The 15,860-nt window shown below is 42.6% G+C and overlaps 1 protein-coding gene across 7 annotated transcripts in view; it reads left to right on the forward strand.

Moving 5' to 3' along the window:
• The first annotated feature begins 1,588 nt into the window (after window positions 1-1,588).
• Frrs1 (ferric chelate reductase 1) overlaps window positions 1,589-15,860 on the forward strand; it is a 58,353-nt gene continuing 44,081 nt past the window's right edge. For 2 of the 7 annotated variants that reach the window (XM_038311274.2, XM_038311275.2), the window contains exons 1-2: window positions 2,732-2,848; window positions 3,525-3,642. The gene's annotated coding sequence lies outside the window, so the exon portion shown is untranslated. Of the gene's footprint in view, window positions 1,752-2,712; window positions 2,849-3,524; window positions 3,643-4,274; window positions 4,352-15,693; window positions 15,728-15,860 lie in introns of those variants that run through there. The other 5 variants (XM_038311269.1, XM_038311270.1, XM_038311272.1 and 2 more) reach the window with 5 other exon arrangements.

Here is a 15,860-nt window from a genome sequence, read left to right on the forward strand (position 1 = left end):
TATTTAGTGACCGCGTGGCTGTGGGGATGGCAGCTCATGTATGTGTATATTGTTACTCTAATGGTAGCTATTAAAGATAGTGCCAGAAGCCAGTCCTCAAGACCACAGAAGTTCTCATGTGATAAATATTACACCATGAAATAATATACATAACCACCCTACTTATGTATACAAATTTTCTTATACAAAGAGAGATTAGGAGGTTAAATGGCTTGACTGGCAGCCAGCTGTTAATCAGCAAAGCTAGGATTTCAACCCAAATGGGACTGATTTCAGAAAGTCTGATCTTTTACTTGGCAGAGAAGTCATTTTTGTCTCTTTGTTTGTTACAGGATCTTGCTGAATAGCCCAGGATGGCCTCGTATTAACATGCTCTCTCCCTTAGTGTCTTGAGTGGACTACAGGCATATGCCTGGATTCACGAAGGAACTATTCTTAGTTTCAATTACTAGGAAAATTCCATGGGTATATCAGGGATTTCCCTAAGTTGGAAGACTAGGTTATTTTACTTAGCACAGTGACCTTACGATTAGTCACTGTGTAGCACAGGCCACACTCTCCTCCTTTGTCTGGCAGAATAAAATGGATGTGGTGGTGTACTCCTGTGACCCCATCACTCAGGCGTCAGAGGCAGGAAGACTGGTGGAAGTTTCAGGCTATCCTTATCTGCATAGCAAGTTCTAGGACAGCCAGGAGCAAATAGTAAGATCCTATTTCAAAAGCACCAATGAATTCAAACACAGACAAAAATGAAGAAGAAGAAGAAGAAGAAGAAGAAGAAGAAGAAGAAGAAGAAGAAGAAGAAGAAACTGAAAAAGAAAAACAAATGGCTAATTAATCTTCTATTGTCTGAACACACAGCATTTTATCTATCTGTTGTCTTAAATGAAAGTTTTATAGCATTTGATAAAAAAGACTCATTTGATATTTCTTACAAAAGGAAATTTTATTTTATTTTAATATTTATTTATTTATTATGTATACAATATTCTGTCTGTGTATATGCCTGCAGGCCAGAAGAGGGCACCAGACCCCATTACAGATGGTTGTGAGCCACCATATGGTTGCTGGGAATTGAACTCAGGACCTGGGAATTGAACTCAGGACCTTTGGAAGAGCAGGCAACGCTCTTAACCTCTGAGCCATCTCTCCAGCCCCCAAAAAGGAAATTTTAAATTGGAAGTCAGGCGATAATACATAGCTAAGCAATGTGGCCAAGGCGTGATCCAGCTTGCCATGGTCTAGCTTCCATTCTGTCCTGCAAGGCTACAAGTACAAGTTGTAAATCTCTCCTGGAGACAAGTTCCTCTTCTGGCTGTCCCCACCAGCCTTTTTCTTTACCCTTGTAGAGTTTTCTGGGAGAGCTCTAATTTCTTGAGGTCCTTTGTCTCAGTAGTCTGATAGCCAAATGAAGGGATGTAAGACAGGCTGAGAGCTGTAAAGGGGCCCTGAAGGTAGGTTAGGAAGAGCTGATTCAGAGCCTCATGAGTGCCTCCAGTAGAGAACTTCCAGTGTCTTCGATTTCAGGCTCCACTGGACATTTTAAATAAACCTGGCCTCTTTTGTAATAACTGATACGCAGCTGAAGAAGAAGCTGGCTGTGGAGGTGAACAACTGGGGGTGGCTGATAAGAGGAATTTAGCTGTGGACTTGGAGGGAGGTGATAGGCCTGGGAAGGGTGTCTTTGGAAAAGGCTAGCCTCATCATTCAGCTCACCCAGCAACTTCCAGTCTTCGCTGCATAAGACTGTGGTAAGTTATTGGAAATGTTACTCGTTTTCATAGGCTTTTAGCAAACTGTTAGCCTGCAAAGCGAACAAGGCCTGTCTAATCACAGATGTGTGGATAGCTAAGCCACTGCCTTGCAGTAACCAGTCTCTCAGGCTGGGATGAAAACATCTAAGGGGACATTTGTACTCCTCCCTTTGGCGATCAAACTATTGAAATGGAATATCTCCAGGTATATCCTGCAGGGAGCTGAGATAGTTGAAGCTCTGCAGGGCTCCAGAGGAGGAATTTGTCTTCCAGAGAAAGATTAAGAACTTTATTTTCATATGACTTTGCAAGAGAGATCCTGAGCTGAGACTGTGGTGGGTCCGGGACCACACCTTGACCAGACGCCTCTTTGAACCCTATCCTTTTATCCTACAGGAAAGGCAGACTGGTGTGTGTGTGTGTGTGTGTGTGTGTGTGTGTGTGTGTGTGTATGTGTGCACATGTGGCCAGATCTCTTTGTTCCTCTTCCCTATTTAGTCAAATACATTAAATAAATCTTTCCTTTTGCTTTTCATTATTAGCTTGTCTTTTTTAATTCGCTTATGGAGGATTGCTGGCTTGTTGGGGAGGAGTGTGGCTTGTTGGGGCACGGGTTGGACCCCAAGCCTGTAGTTCTGTACTGAAAATCAGCTGACTTAGAAAGTTTTAATGTTCCCAGCTGCTTTAGGTTGGGAAACAGGATCTGGACTCTCATCTTATTTAAAGCTTCTCTTAATCTCCTGGGGCGGCGGCTGCTGTGGGAGTGGGGCTGGGACTGGGGAGGGGTAGATTGTTGCTCGTTACTAGTTCTTGCTAGACAGTTTAGAAGTGAGTGTTCTTCCCTATCTCTTCTCTGTTCAAATGGATTTAGAGAATTTACTGGTGTTGGGCAATGGGTATCCACAGGTCAAAGCACGCCTCGTGATCTTTCCCCCAGTCTGCACAGGTTAGTCAACGTTGGGAAGCGACGTGGTTAACATTTTTAAATACAGTTCTTTTCTTTAGCCCTGAACATTTTTCTTTGGCAAAGTAATGCAAGACACAGACTAAAGGCTTAAGAGGAAATGGAACGAAACAAATCCCATGCATTTCAGGTAGCACTTTATGAAGTAAAAGAATTCTGTCACATCTTTTATAATTTGTGCACTCTGATTCCTTTAGAACTTTTTGTAGGTGATTGAATAGTTTGTGGAGCACTGCTGGAGTTAAAAAAAGGTGTGTGTGTGTGTGTGTGTGTGTAGGCTAAAACCAGGTGTGGTGGTGCCTTTAGGATTAACCTAAAGGCAGAGGCAAGCGGATTTCTGGGAGTTCGAGGCCAGCCTGGTCTACAGAATGAGTTTCAGGACAGCCAGGGCTACACAAGAGAAACCCTGTCTTGAACAAAACAAAACGAAAACAAAACAAATGGGGGGGGGGGGGTAGCTCTGTAAATTCTCATGGTAAATTTGAATTCCATATTCAACCAATCATTAACACAAACACACACACAGCTATTAGCGTGTCTCACACTGCAAAATGAAATTCCAGTGGGAGTGGGTATCCTATCGTTTTTTTGAATCTGGCTACCTTGCTTAGACACAAGTAGGTGCCTTTTGTCTTAAGCATTATAGGCAACAGGTGTGCATTCAAAGACATTTGTAGAGAAAAACAAAAAAGTGACATTTCCTCAGGGCAACAATTACTAGTGAGTAAAAACCTAAAGAGCATAGAAACAGAACCCTTTTAGTTTCAGATACGTAGTCCTAAAAGCCGTCCTTGCTTGGAAATCAGGTTGTGCAGCTTGGCAACCAGGCAGCCAGCCTTCCCAGTGAACTGGCTCCGCCCAGCTGCTGCTCCGCAGTACCGGCTGGAACCGAGGCGGAAGTCGGTCAGGCTGCCTCTGCCCAAGGTAAGAGTCCCGCTCTGTTTAGTTTTCGCTGTCAAGACTCTTGGCAAAGCTTATAAAAATCGAAGCCAGCTGGGCGACAGCGGCGAGCGTTAGCAGCTTCCCGCCGACAGGGGCAGTCAGGAGGAGCGGGATGGGGGCTGCGCCTCGCCAGCTGGGTTTCTTGATCTCCCTGAAGGATTTAGGGTTCCGTAGCCTCTTTGACTTTGAGTGACGAGCACTAATCCCCAAGAAAGGAGGTAGTTGCAAGGACAGGCAAGTCGAAGGCCTGCAAGTACAGACTTTATTGTACAACAACCGTAAGAAAAATTGAACAATTGCAACCTGCTTTAACATTTAACCCTAATGTCTAATTCCATGACATTGTCCTCCAGTGTATCTGCATAGAGTCCAGTCTCTCTCTGTTTCATCTATCCTATCTCTCTCTATTCTCTATATTCTCTTTTGTCTCTCTCTCCTTCCTCTCTTTTGCTCTCATTTCTCTCTCCTCTCTCTCTCCATCTCTCTCTCTCTCTCAATCCTCTCCTCCGTCTCTGCCATCTTTGCTTTTGTCAGACGCCTAAGGTCAAAGGGAAATTTTCAACTACTAAATTGGTATGTGGAATTTTTCGTAACACAGCTAAACTTTGAACTTTAAGTTGAACTACAGTTTTCCTTTCCTGAATTAAGAGAAAGGAATAGAGCAAGTCTATTACACTTCGCTAATACAGAGGTGGGATTTATCTGTTGGTTTCTTAGTATCAAAGCTAGATTTGTTCAGCAAAGTTTTAGTAGTCAATTAGCAGGCAGATGTTTCTTCTTGCTCTGCCTTCAGTGGCTTACCTTTCTGCTCAGGGAATGTCAGACTCTTGAGATTCAATTTACAAAAGCATTGGGACATGTCTTTTTTGTTGCTACCTGTCAGTCACCAATTGTGGCAGGAAAATTATGATACAAGCTTTATGGTAATATTTCTAAGAGGAGGACACTTATATCAGGTTGGCACAGTTAGGCAAGATTCCAAAGAAAGAAGGTTATTATTTTCTTGTGTGTGTGGTTTTTCGAGACAGGGTTTCCCTGTAGTTTCTAGAGCCTGTCCTGGAACTAGCTCTTGTAGACCAGGCTGGCCTCGAACTCAGAGATCCGCCTGCCTCTGCCTCCCAAGTGCTGGGATTAAAGGCGTGTGCCACCACCGCCCGGCTAAAGAAGGTTATTTTAAATGGAGACCTGACTTATGGTCTCATTCAGTAGCCCTTGACTGGCCTGGCACTTTCCATAGACCAGGCTGGCTTTGAACTCACAGAGATCCACTAGCCTCTGCCTCCTGAGTGCTGGGTTAAAGGTGTGTGCCACGGCCCACTTACAGGGTAGATTTGATCAAAGAATTATATGCATGCATGAAATTCTCAATAAAGAAGTGAGGCTCTGGGCTATAGCTGGACTGTTTCCCACCAGTTTAGCCTTGGCTGAGTTTATGACCTTGACTTCTGGCAGCGGATCCCAGAGTCGGATCCCAAGACGAGCTCTGCTCTCATTGAAGAGGACTGAAGTTGTCAAAGAGCTTTTGTTTACGTCTACTGTGTCAACTGGGGTATTTGTCATATTAGAAATTCAAACTGGAGTTTGGTATGGTGGCTTACTCCTGTAATCCTAATACCTGGAAGGCCGAGGCAAGAGGATTGCCTTGAGTTTGAGGCCAGTCTGGGCTACACAGTAAGTTCAAGGTCAGTGTAGGTTACAGAGTGAGACTCTGTCTCAAAGAAACAAAAAAGGAAGTCAAACTGAAATTTAAAACAGTAAGTAATGCACATTAGCATAAGTAACATTTTAATGACAGATATGAACAATACTTACCTAGAACAATAAAATAGCAGTTTTAGATCTTGAAAAGAAAAAAGATTTATTACATATATTAATTCACATAGGTGTGAGTGTATGTATGTCTATATGTCTCTGCTTTTCTCTGTCATCTGTCTATATCTGAGAAAGGGCATTAAAGAGAGGAAATGCCCTCTACTTCCCATTCTTAGAATGCATACTGTGCATTCTAAGGGTGAATGACCACCTTTGAGAACTGTTAGAAGCATTACATAGTGCTTTTTCCTTCTCTTTTTCCTTTTACGCTCACTTATTCGTGTATGTTTTGGTACACTATGTAGCATTTTGCCATTTCCTGAAGTTTTTACTTCTCAATATGTCATAAATGTGCATTTACTTGTGTGTGTGTGTGTGTGTGTGTGTGTGTGTGTGTGCTTTGTTTTTGAGATGGGGTTTCTCTGTGTAGCTCTGGCTGTCTTGGAACTCTATCTGTAGAGCAGGCTGGCTTCAAACTCAGAGATCTGCCTGCCTCTTCCTTCTGAGTGCTGGGTAAAGGCATGTGCCACAACTATCCTGCTCATTCTTTTACTTAAATGTTTTAGGATTTTTGCGAGTTGAGTTAATCCTTGTGAAACACTTAATAATTAGTTGTTATCTTTGTCTTTAGGAACTATTTCATTCTTCTCTTTTGCTTTTGAGACAGAATCTCATGCGTCACAGAGCCTAGCCTGACCTCAAATTTGCTGTGTAGCCGAGGATGCCCTTGAGCTCCTGATGATTCCACCTCTGTCTCCTGTGTGTTGTCTTTCCTGCCTTCTTCGGTGTTCCTTCTTGAACTTGGTAGATAGTAGTTTATAGTTTGGCTATAACACAATTTACTTTTGCAAGCTTTTAAGTTATCTTTTTTTTTTTGAGCCTGGTTTCACCTGCCTCTGCCTCCTGATTGCTGGGATTAAAGGTATGTGCCACTACTTCCCTTCTCTTAAATTATCTTTAAGCTTTGGTATTTTAAATTTTCCTTGACTGAGTGTTTTTTCCTATAGGATGAATTTGTAGAAGTGGGTGTCTTGTCAGAGGCTAAGCTTATTTTTAGCGTACTAGGGCACTGTGAAATTTCTTTTGAAAGTATTGTGACCGCTTGCTCTCTGTACTCTGCATGAGTGCTCGGTTCTTTTTTTGAAATTTGATTATTTTATTATTCTTGTTTTCTATTGATTTTTATTGAGCTTTACATTTTTCTCTGCTCCCCTCCCTGCCTCTCCCCTCCCCCCTTCAACCCTCCCTGAAGGTCCCCATACTCCAAATTTACTCAGGAGATCTTGTCTTTTTCTACTTCCCATGTAGATTAGATCTATGTAAGTCTCTCAGTGTCCTCATTGTTGTCTAGGTTCTCTGTGATTGTGGTTTGTAGGCTGGTTTGCTTTGCTTTATGTTTAAAAACCACCTATGAGTGAATACATGTGATAATTGTCTTTCTATATCTGGGTTACCTCACTCAAAATAATGTTTTCTAGCTCCATCCATTTTTCTGCAAAATTCAAGATGTCGTTATTTATTTATTGCCGTGTAGTGCTCCATTGTGTAAATGTACCATATTTTCCTTATCCATTCTTTAGTTAAGGGTATTTAGGTTGTTTCCAGGTTCTGGCTATGACAAACAAAGCTGCTATGACATAGTTGAGCACATGTCCTTGTGGCACAATTAAGCATCCTTTGGGTATATACCCAAAAGTGGTATTACTGGGTCTTGAGGAAGGTTGTTTCCTAATTTTCTGAGAAATCGCCACACTGACATCCAAAGGGGTTGTACCAGCTTGCATTCCCACCAGCAATGCAGAAGTGTTCCCTTTTCCTGACAACCTCTCCAGCATAAGTTGTCATCAGTGTTTTTGATCTTGGTCATTCTTTCAGGTACAAGATGGAATCCCAGAGTTGTTTTTGACTTGCATTTCTCTGATGACTAAAGATGTTGAACATTTCCTTAAGTGTCTTTCAGCCATTTTAGATTCCTCTGTTGAGAGTTCTCTGTTTAGGTCTGTACTCCATTTTTTTTTATTGGATTATGTGTTCTTTTGGTGACCAATTTCTTGAGTTGTTTGTATATTTTGGAGATCAGACCTCTGTCTGGTGTGGGGTTGTGAAGATCTTTCTCATTCTGTAGGCTGTCGTTTTGTCTTGTTGACTGTGTCCTTTGCTTAATAGAAGCTTTTCAGTTTCAGGAAGGCCCATTTATTAATTGTTTCTCTCAGTGTCTGTGCTGCTGGGGTTATATTTAGGAAGTGATCTCCTGTGCCAATGCGTTCAAGTATACTTCCCACTTTCTTTTCTATGAGGTTCAGTTTGGCTGGCTTTATGTTGAGGTCTTTGATCCATTTGGACTTGAGTTTTGTGTATGGTGATAGATATGGGTCTATTTTCATTCTTCTATATGTTGATATTCAGTTATGCCAGCACCACTTGTTAAATATGCTTTCTTTTTTCCATTTGATATTTTTTGCTTCTTTATTAAAAATCAGGTGTTCAAAGATGTGTGGATTGATATCTGGGTCTTCTTTTCAGTTCCAAGTGCTCGGTTCTTTATATCCTTGGTATTACTGAGATTTATTAGTCTTGTACATTTTATTATTTATTTATTTTTGTACTTTTGTTTTATTGAGACAGGGTTTCTCTGTGTATCCCTGATTGTCCAGGAACTCTAGAACAGGCTGGACTTGAACTCAATCTGCCTCTGTTTTCTGAGAGCTGGGACTAAAGGTCAGGAGTCCTTTGCATTTTAAATGAAATGATGGTGTGCGCCTATGTGTGTGTGGGTAAGCATAGTGTATGGAGAGTATTATCTATATCTGTATGCTATAAACGTATATGTGCTTTTTTGTTTTTTTTTTATTTTTAAAGATTTTATTTATTTATTATGTACACAGTGTTCAGCCTCCATGTATGCCTGCAGGCCAGAAGAGGGCACCAGATCTCATTACAGATGGTTGTGAGCCACCAACCAATTGTTGCCGGGGATTGAACTCAGGACCTCTGGAAGAGCAGTCAGTGCTCTTAACCTCTGAGCCATCTCTCTAGCCCCCCTTTTTTTTGGTTTTCAATACAGTATTTCTCTTTGTAACAAGTCGGGCTGTCCTGGACTCACTCTGAAGACCAGGCTGGCCTTGAACTCACAGAGATCCGCCTGCCTCTGCCTCTCCAGTGCTGGGATCAAAGTAGTGCACCACCATGCCCATCTGTACATAAACATTTTTAATCCCCCTTCCCTTTCTACCATGTTGATCCCGAGAATTGAGCTCAGGTCATCAGGCTTCGTGACATGAACCTTAACACACTGAGTCATCTGTAGGTCCTATGTATGTGCATGTGTGTATATGGGTGTGTATAAACACACATATACATACATATATTATGTAGGAAATTGATGAGAAAACAAGAGGTTCCAGTTAGAAGACAGAACACAAATGGAAAAAAAAAAGATCTAGTACATGTTATGTCATCAGTATAGTGTAGTATAGAGAAAAATATCCTCGAAATTTGAATTAGGCTAAAAAGTATGAAACACAATATGGCTAATACTGGCACCCTTAGTTGCTTATTTCTGAGTAGGTAGTAAATGGGGAAAGAGGAGATTGATGGAAATTGTTCTTTAGGGAACCATCTGGTGGGGTGAAGGGTGGTTAGGGTGGTTTGATGGCTATTCTTGGTTGGCAGCTTGGCTGTATCTGGAATGAACTATCATCCAGAAATCTTGATGCTAGAAGACACAGGCTTTTGATCTAGATCTGGAGGCAGGATGACACATGCCTTTGATCCAGATCTTGAGGTGGGAAGACACCTTTGTTCTGGGCCATACCTTCTGCCTGAAGCCTATATAAGGACAATGGAAGAAGGAAGCGCTTGTTCTTTGCCTGCTTCCCCTTGCCTTGCCAACACATATATTCCTTCACTGGCATTGGAACCTACTACTTCCAGATTCTGGCATATATAGAAGACCAGCTGAGACACCCAGCCTTGTGGGACAGTATTCTTAGGCTTTCCATTCACAGATGATAGTTATTGTTGGGTTAGTTGGACTGCAGCCTGTAAGTCATTTCAGTATATTCCATATATACATATATATTCACACACATGCATACATGGACACATATATATTCACACACACTTGTTCATCCTACAAGTTCTGTGCCTCTAGAGAACCCTGACTATGACAGATGGAGCGAGTATAGAAACAAGAGTGCTTCATTAGCCTGGGATGAAAGAGAGGGCGTTAGAGGCAAACCGCAGACAGACGCAGCAGTGGCAGGAAACAGATGGCAGAGGAAGATGGGAAGGGCGGGGCAGTTGTGGTGGGCTCTGCCCAGCACGGGTGGAAGACTGAGTGCAAGAGTGTGGCATCACATTCTGAGAGGTTGAGGTTTCAAGGCTTTTGGATCGGAGATATGTCGACAGGCCAGAATCAGACACAAGAACCAGGCCGGAGGAAAAAGTGTGCATCTCATTCAGCAAGTTGAACTTACTGTCGCTCACATAGACAGTTGAGTCACAGGGTGGCAGATGTGGGTTTAGAACAGTGGAAAGATTATGAAACATCCCAGATGGCGTGAGGGTGATGAGCCAGTGAGAAACTGGGTGAGAAATGGGAAGACAGTGGCCAAGGTTGAAAGTCACAGCGATGGATAGATGGAGGTGGGAAGATGGCTCAGTGGGGAAAGGACTTGCTGCAAAAGTATGAAGACTCTAGTTTGGATTCTGGACAGTTATGTAAATACACTGTGGTATCCTGCCTGTAATCCCAGGGTTTAGGAGGCAGCGATGAAATCCCTGGAGCCAGCTAGCTAGTCAAATTGGTGAGCTCTGGTTCAAACAAGAGACTCTACTTCAATACATAAAGGAGCAATTGACTAGGAAGACATATTTGCACATACATATGTTCTATAAACATTTGTATACACACACATGCACACTAAACACACAGACACTCAGGCACACATACTCGGAGAGAGAGAGGAGGGAGTTGGCTTGTGAGGAGTGGGAGAGAGCGCTAGAGAAACAGAAACTCATGGGAATGGCTATCTTCATGTAAAAGGAAGGTTTAATTTGAGACAAAAGTCATGTAGTAGAACCTGGCTTTACAATGTTCCTGAAGATAGCCTAGAACTTCTGGCCCACCTGCCCTTGTATCCTGAGTCCTGGGATTGCAGATATGTGTGCACCATCATACCTAGTTTTGTGCAGTGATGTGGATGGAGACCCAGGGCTTCCCATGTGTTAGGCAAGCACTCTTATCAATTGAACTACATATGTGGCCCCTAATATGTTTACAGAGACTATTTGTGACATTTGTCTTTTGTTCTGGTTATATTGTTCTTTACTTGTCCCTTAAAGTTTATTTCCAGCTCTTCTTTCTTCCTGTGATTCTTTTGTGGCTTTTACTCAAATCGCACTCAACGGAACCCTCTCTACCCGAGGATTCGAGCTCAGAAAGTATGACAACCATTTTCTCACCGCTCATTTTCCATGACTTTGGTGTGTCTGAATCAGGTCCTTACTGTACATATTTGGGTCATTTTTACTCTGTTTCCTGCTGTGAAAATGAAGTCTGGAACTTTTTAATATATATATATATATATATATATATATATATATATATATATATATATATTAAATCTGGGCAAGTGGAAATCCTTGACCCAGCTTTTGATTTCCCTATCATTTGAGATTCAGCTATCAAAGTCAATTTATTCCTTGGTATGGAAATTTTCTAGAAAGGTGAAGTTACTAGAAAGAAGGAGAGACAGAGTTTCTGAAATATTTTAGAAGGTTTAAGCAGAAGTCTGGCAAATCCCAGCTGTTAACCACTGTGGTGTCTGGAAGAAATGAGTGTAAACACTGACCCAGAAGTTAAGCATGATGGCACATCATGGCGACCAATGTTTTAAAAGATTCATTTTTTTATTTTTAATGATGTATGTGTTTCTGTGTGTGTGCATGTGAATGCTGGCAGAAGCCAGAAGCATCAGATCATCTTGGAACTGGAGTTATAGGCAGTGTGAGCTGTCTGATTTGGGTTTTGAGTTTTAGGGATTGAATTCAGGTCTTCTGCAAGAGCAGTATGACCTCTTAACCACTGAGCCATTTCTTCAGCTGCTGCTTCTCTCTCCTCTCCCCTTTCCCCTCTCTCCTCTCTCTCTGTCTCTCTGTCTCTCTCTGTCTCTCTGTCTGTCTCTGTCTGTCTCTGTCTGTCTCTGTCTGTCTGTCTCTCTCTCTCTTTCTCTCTCTCCCTCTCTCCCTCTTTCCCTCTCTCCCTCCATAAGACAGGGTTTCTCTATGTAGCCCTGGCTGTCCTGGAACTCACTCTGTAGAGCAGGCTGGCCTCGAACTCAGAGATTCCCCTGCCTCTGCCTCCTGAGTGCTGGACTAAAAGTGTGCACCATCACCATCCCACTTGTCTCCCCCCGCCCCGCCCTCCTGAGACAGGTTTGTCTGCCTCAGCCTCTGGAGTGGGGATTAGAGGTGTGCACCACCACCGCTGGGCTTCCTGTAGATTTCTGTGGACACTTTTCCCTCCAAGCATTGAACTAGTTCTACATCCATTCTTCTTGAAAGATCCTATGGGGAATCTTGACATTGTTCCTCAGATTCATAAAGTGACTGAGCAGTTTGAATTAAGCAAGACTATTGTCTTCCTTAGGGTTTCTATTGTTTCAATAAACACCATGACCAAAAGTCGTGGGGAGGAAAGAGTTTATTTCGGTTGACGGTTTCACATCACAGTCCAACCAAGAATCTTCAGGCAGGAACTGAAGCAGAAGCCGTGGATGAAGGAATGCTGCTTCTATGTGAACAATTGTCACAATGAATTCCCTACTCACGTTGTTCACGGTGAAATCTAGCATATTTACCTAAGAAGTTAATGGTGATACTTTGTACTCATTCCGAAAGAGTACCCATGTATTTATTATAGTAAAATCAGATGACAAATGGGAGACTCAAAAAAAAAAATAAATAAAAAAGGAAGGGTGTGGTGGTTTGAAAGAAAATGGTCCCCAAAGGGAGTGGCACTATTAAGAGGTATGGCTTTGTTGGAGTGGGTGTGACCTTATTGGAGGAAGTGTGTCACAGTGGAGGCGGACTTTGAGAGCTCATATATGCTTAAGCCACACCCAGTGTCTCAAGTTACTTCCTGTTGCCTGCAAAATGTAGAACCCCCAGTTCCTTCTCCAGCACCATGTCTGCCTGCACTCTGCCATGTTGATAGTGGACTGAACCTCTGAAATTGTAAGCTGCCCAACTAAATGTTTTCTTTTATAAAAGTTGCCATGGTCGTGGTGTCTCCACAGCAATAGAAACTCAAACTGAGACAAAGGGGCTAGAGAGATGTCTCAGCTCAGTGGTTAGGAGCACTGGCAGCTCCTGCAGAGGACTCATATTTGAATCCCAGCATGCACATGGTGGCTCACAACAGTTTGTAATTCCGGTTCCAAAGGGCCCAAAGCCCTGGCACTGCACAAATGTGGTGTACAGATGTATATGCAGACAAAACACCCAAGTGAAGAAGTGATTATTTCCGTGCTAGAATGTAGTTGATTGAAACTGTGTAGGCTTTAGCTGGGCAGTGGTCGTGCACATCTTTAATTCCAGCACTTGGGAGGTAGAGGTGATCTGATCGCTGTGAGTGAGTTTGAGGCTTGCCTGGTCTACAGAGTGAGTTCCAGAACAGTCCTGAAGTGTAGCACAAGCTACAGAGAAACTCTCTGGAATGCTGCCCCCCGAAACCAAACTGAAACAAACAAACAAAAAAATCTTGAAGGCTTTCAAGTCCTTTAAGGATAGCAATGGTTTAGATTGATAGATAATAAATAAATAGATAGATAGATAGATAGACAGATACTCATTCCATAACTTCTGTGACTCTAGAGAACCCTGACTAATACAGGAGTCAGCTGATGTGGGAGTTGGGAAGCGAACCCTGGTCCTTTAAAAGAACAAGTACCCGTAGCCACAGAGCATGTCTCCAGCCCCTTGCCTTTTTTTTTTTTTAAACATGACTCTTTCTTCCTAGTTAAGAGAGGCTGTTGCCGTGTGTACCAGCTAGGGCTATATAGTTTGTAGACCTTGAATGCAGTATGACAGCACTTGATTAGTCATTTGTGGGCTTAATCAATCAACTTTTTATTTTCTTATGGGGATGTCTGCGGGGGCAAGGATTGCGCATGCTATCTAGAAAAGGTTTCTACCACTGACTACGCCCCATACTTTTCAGAAACTTAAAACTTACTAGTGTGTATGTGTGTGCACGAACACACATGTGCGCACACACAGGCAGAGGTCAGAGGACATCTCTTTGGACTTGGTTCTCTACTTCGACTTTTGCATGGAATTCAGGGATCAAATTCAGGTAGTCAGACTGGGTGGCAAATGCTTTTACCCACTGAACTGTGGTGCTGGTCCTGCTATATATTTAATAAATGACACATAACTCTACCTACTTGTTTTAATACCTTGGGCCAAGACCACTTAAAGTGTGGCCTCCACCTTCTTCTGTGCCTCTTGCTTGGTTGTGAAGGCAAGTCAGTCTCTTACAACATTGACTCTTCCCTTGGGCACATGGGATAACGAAAATGCTTGAGGCTGGAGTCAGATGAGATTCATGGTCGTCAACTTGCTTTCACCTTGGATTCTGGAAACAGTACAAACTCGCTGGGCAGGTGAGGACAATAATTGGATGGTGACAGTATCCTGGAGTAGGGCAATCATTTTAGGGGAACCAGATTGCTCCCCTCCAGCAGTGACAGCAATGACGGGTCATTGGATAAGAGCTGACATTATGGCTAGTCAGACCACACTTGTACCTCTTGCTCACTGCCCCAATTCTTCAGATCACTGAACCCCTCTGTTGTTTATCTTCCCGATGGAAGAATTGATTGAGTTCTTTGTCTCTGATTTTTGCTATTAACATATCTCTTCAATCGGAGTTTTGGGATGGGTGGCTGGGCCTAGTCTGTTGGGGCATCTTGTGCTGGGGGATTTCTCCCTAAAATTATAGTAACAGGTTTCCTCCTAACAGAAGGCTTTAGAAGCCAGGATTTACTTGAAAAATCTCCAACTGCTTTGCCTAAGTACCAGTTACCTTTGTTAGTATTCTGCTTCCTTGGGTCACACTTTTCTTCTAAGTCTGCCTAGAATTGTTATGCTTCTCATACTTTTTCTGAAGGTCATGATTGGTTGCACTTATCACTTTTACAGAGGAGAATTCTATATAACTGATGTTTGACAGAAGGTAGGAGAGCACAGGACTCCTGGGCCCCATGCCGTCTGCTTGGTAGCTCCTGAGATAGAGTGTATATCCTCCAGAACAGATACTGGTTTCTGACCACATACATGACATAGAAAGTTCCATTTCTGTGGAGAATGAGCTGCTTCTGGGCTTTTCTGTCTGCAGCCTGTCCACAGAGTTAAACATAGTGCCATGTAACATGACTCTGCCTAGCTATTTCTAGTCCCCTGGAGTACTCTGGATCTGGGCTAGAGGAGGAGGGGGTTGGTATAGAGTGGCTGTTTTTCTAACACACAGCTGGGAAGAGGAAGTCAAGACGAGGTTTATGTGACATTTAGCTGACAGTCATTTCTTAATTCAGAAATATCTGGGGTTCCAGGTATTTCTGGACATTGTTTGTTCTCCATATTACAGATTAGATGATACACCTCCTGTTACAGTTAGTTTAATAGGAAGTTGGGAGAAATTTGTTCAGATAATGATTGTTGAATCCAGAAGAGATAAAGGAAGGTGGTTGGGTGCACCTTTAATCCCAGCAGAGGCAGAGGCAGGCAGATTTCTGTGGGTTTGAGGCCAGCCTGGTCTACAGAGCTAGTTCTAGGACAGCCAGGGCTCTGGAGAAACCCTGTCTCGAAAACAAACAAAAATCCAGAAGAGACGTTCCTCTAAGCTTCTCAGGGTGAGGTGGAGTGAAACCTTTTGTTTTTATTGGACCAGGTTATTTTTTTTTCAACATTTTTTTTCTTTAGCGACAGGTCTTACTGTAGATCTGGCTGGTCTGGAACTCTCTATGTAGACAGTTCCAATTGTGCCAATCTCAAAGAGATCCTCCTGCCTCTGTTCCTGATGCTGGCACCACACCTGGTTCCCTCATATTCATAAGATCTCTCACTAGCTCCCCTCTTGGACATTGGGTTATATTTTTATCTTGTTAAAATAAAAGAACTCATTTTTTTTTTCAGGTTGGGAAATAGTATCTTGGTGAAGTCTCACAGTAGGCGTTCTGATAAAACTGAGGTTTGGATCACATACTACACTCTTTTTATTACGTAGCTCAAGAATGTGGAGAACCAAGCATTGAAAGCAAGTAATTATGTAGGATTCCTGCCCTGAGTTATTAAAGCTGCCATTGTCTTTTCGTTATATCTGC

Source organism: Arvicola amphibius, chromosome 14 (assembly GCF_903992535.2).
Source record: "Arvicola amphibius chromosome 14, mArvAmp1.2, whole genome shotgun sequence".
Classification (NCBI taxonomy): Eukaryota; Metazoa; Chordata; class Mammalia; order Rodentia; family Cricetidae; genus Arvicola; species Arvicola amphibius.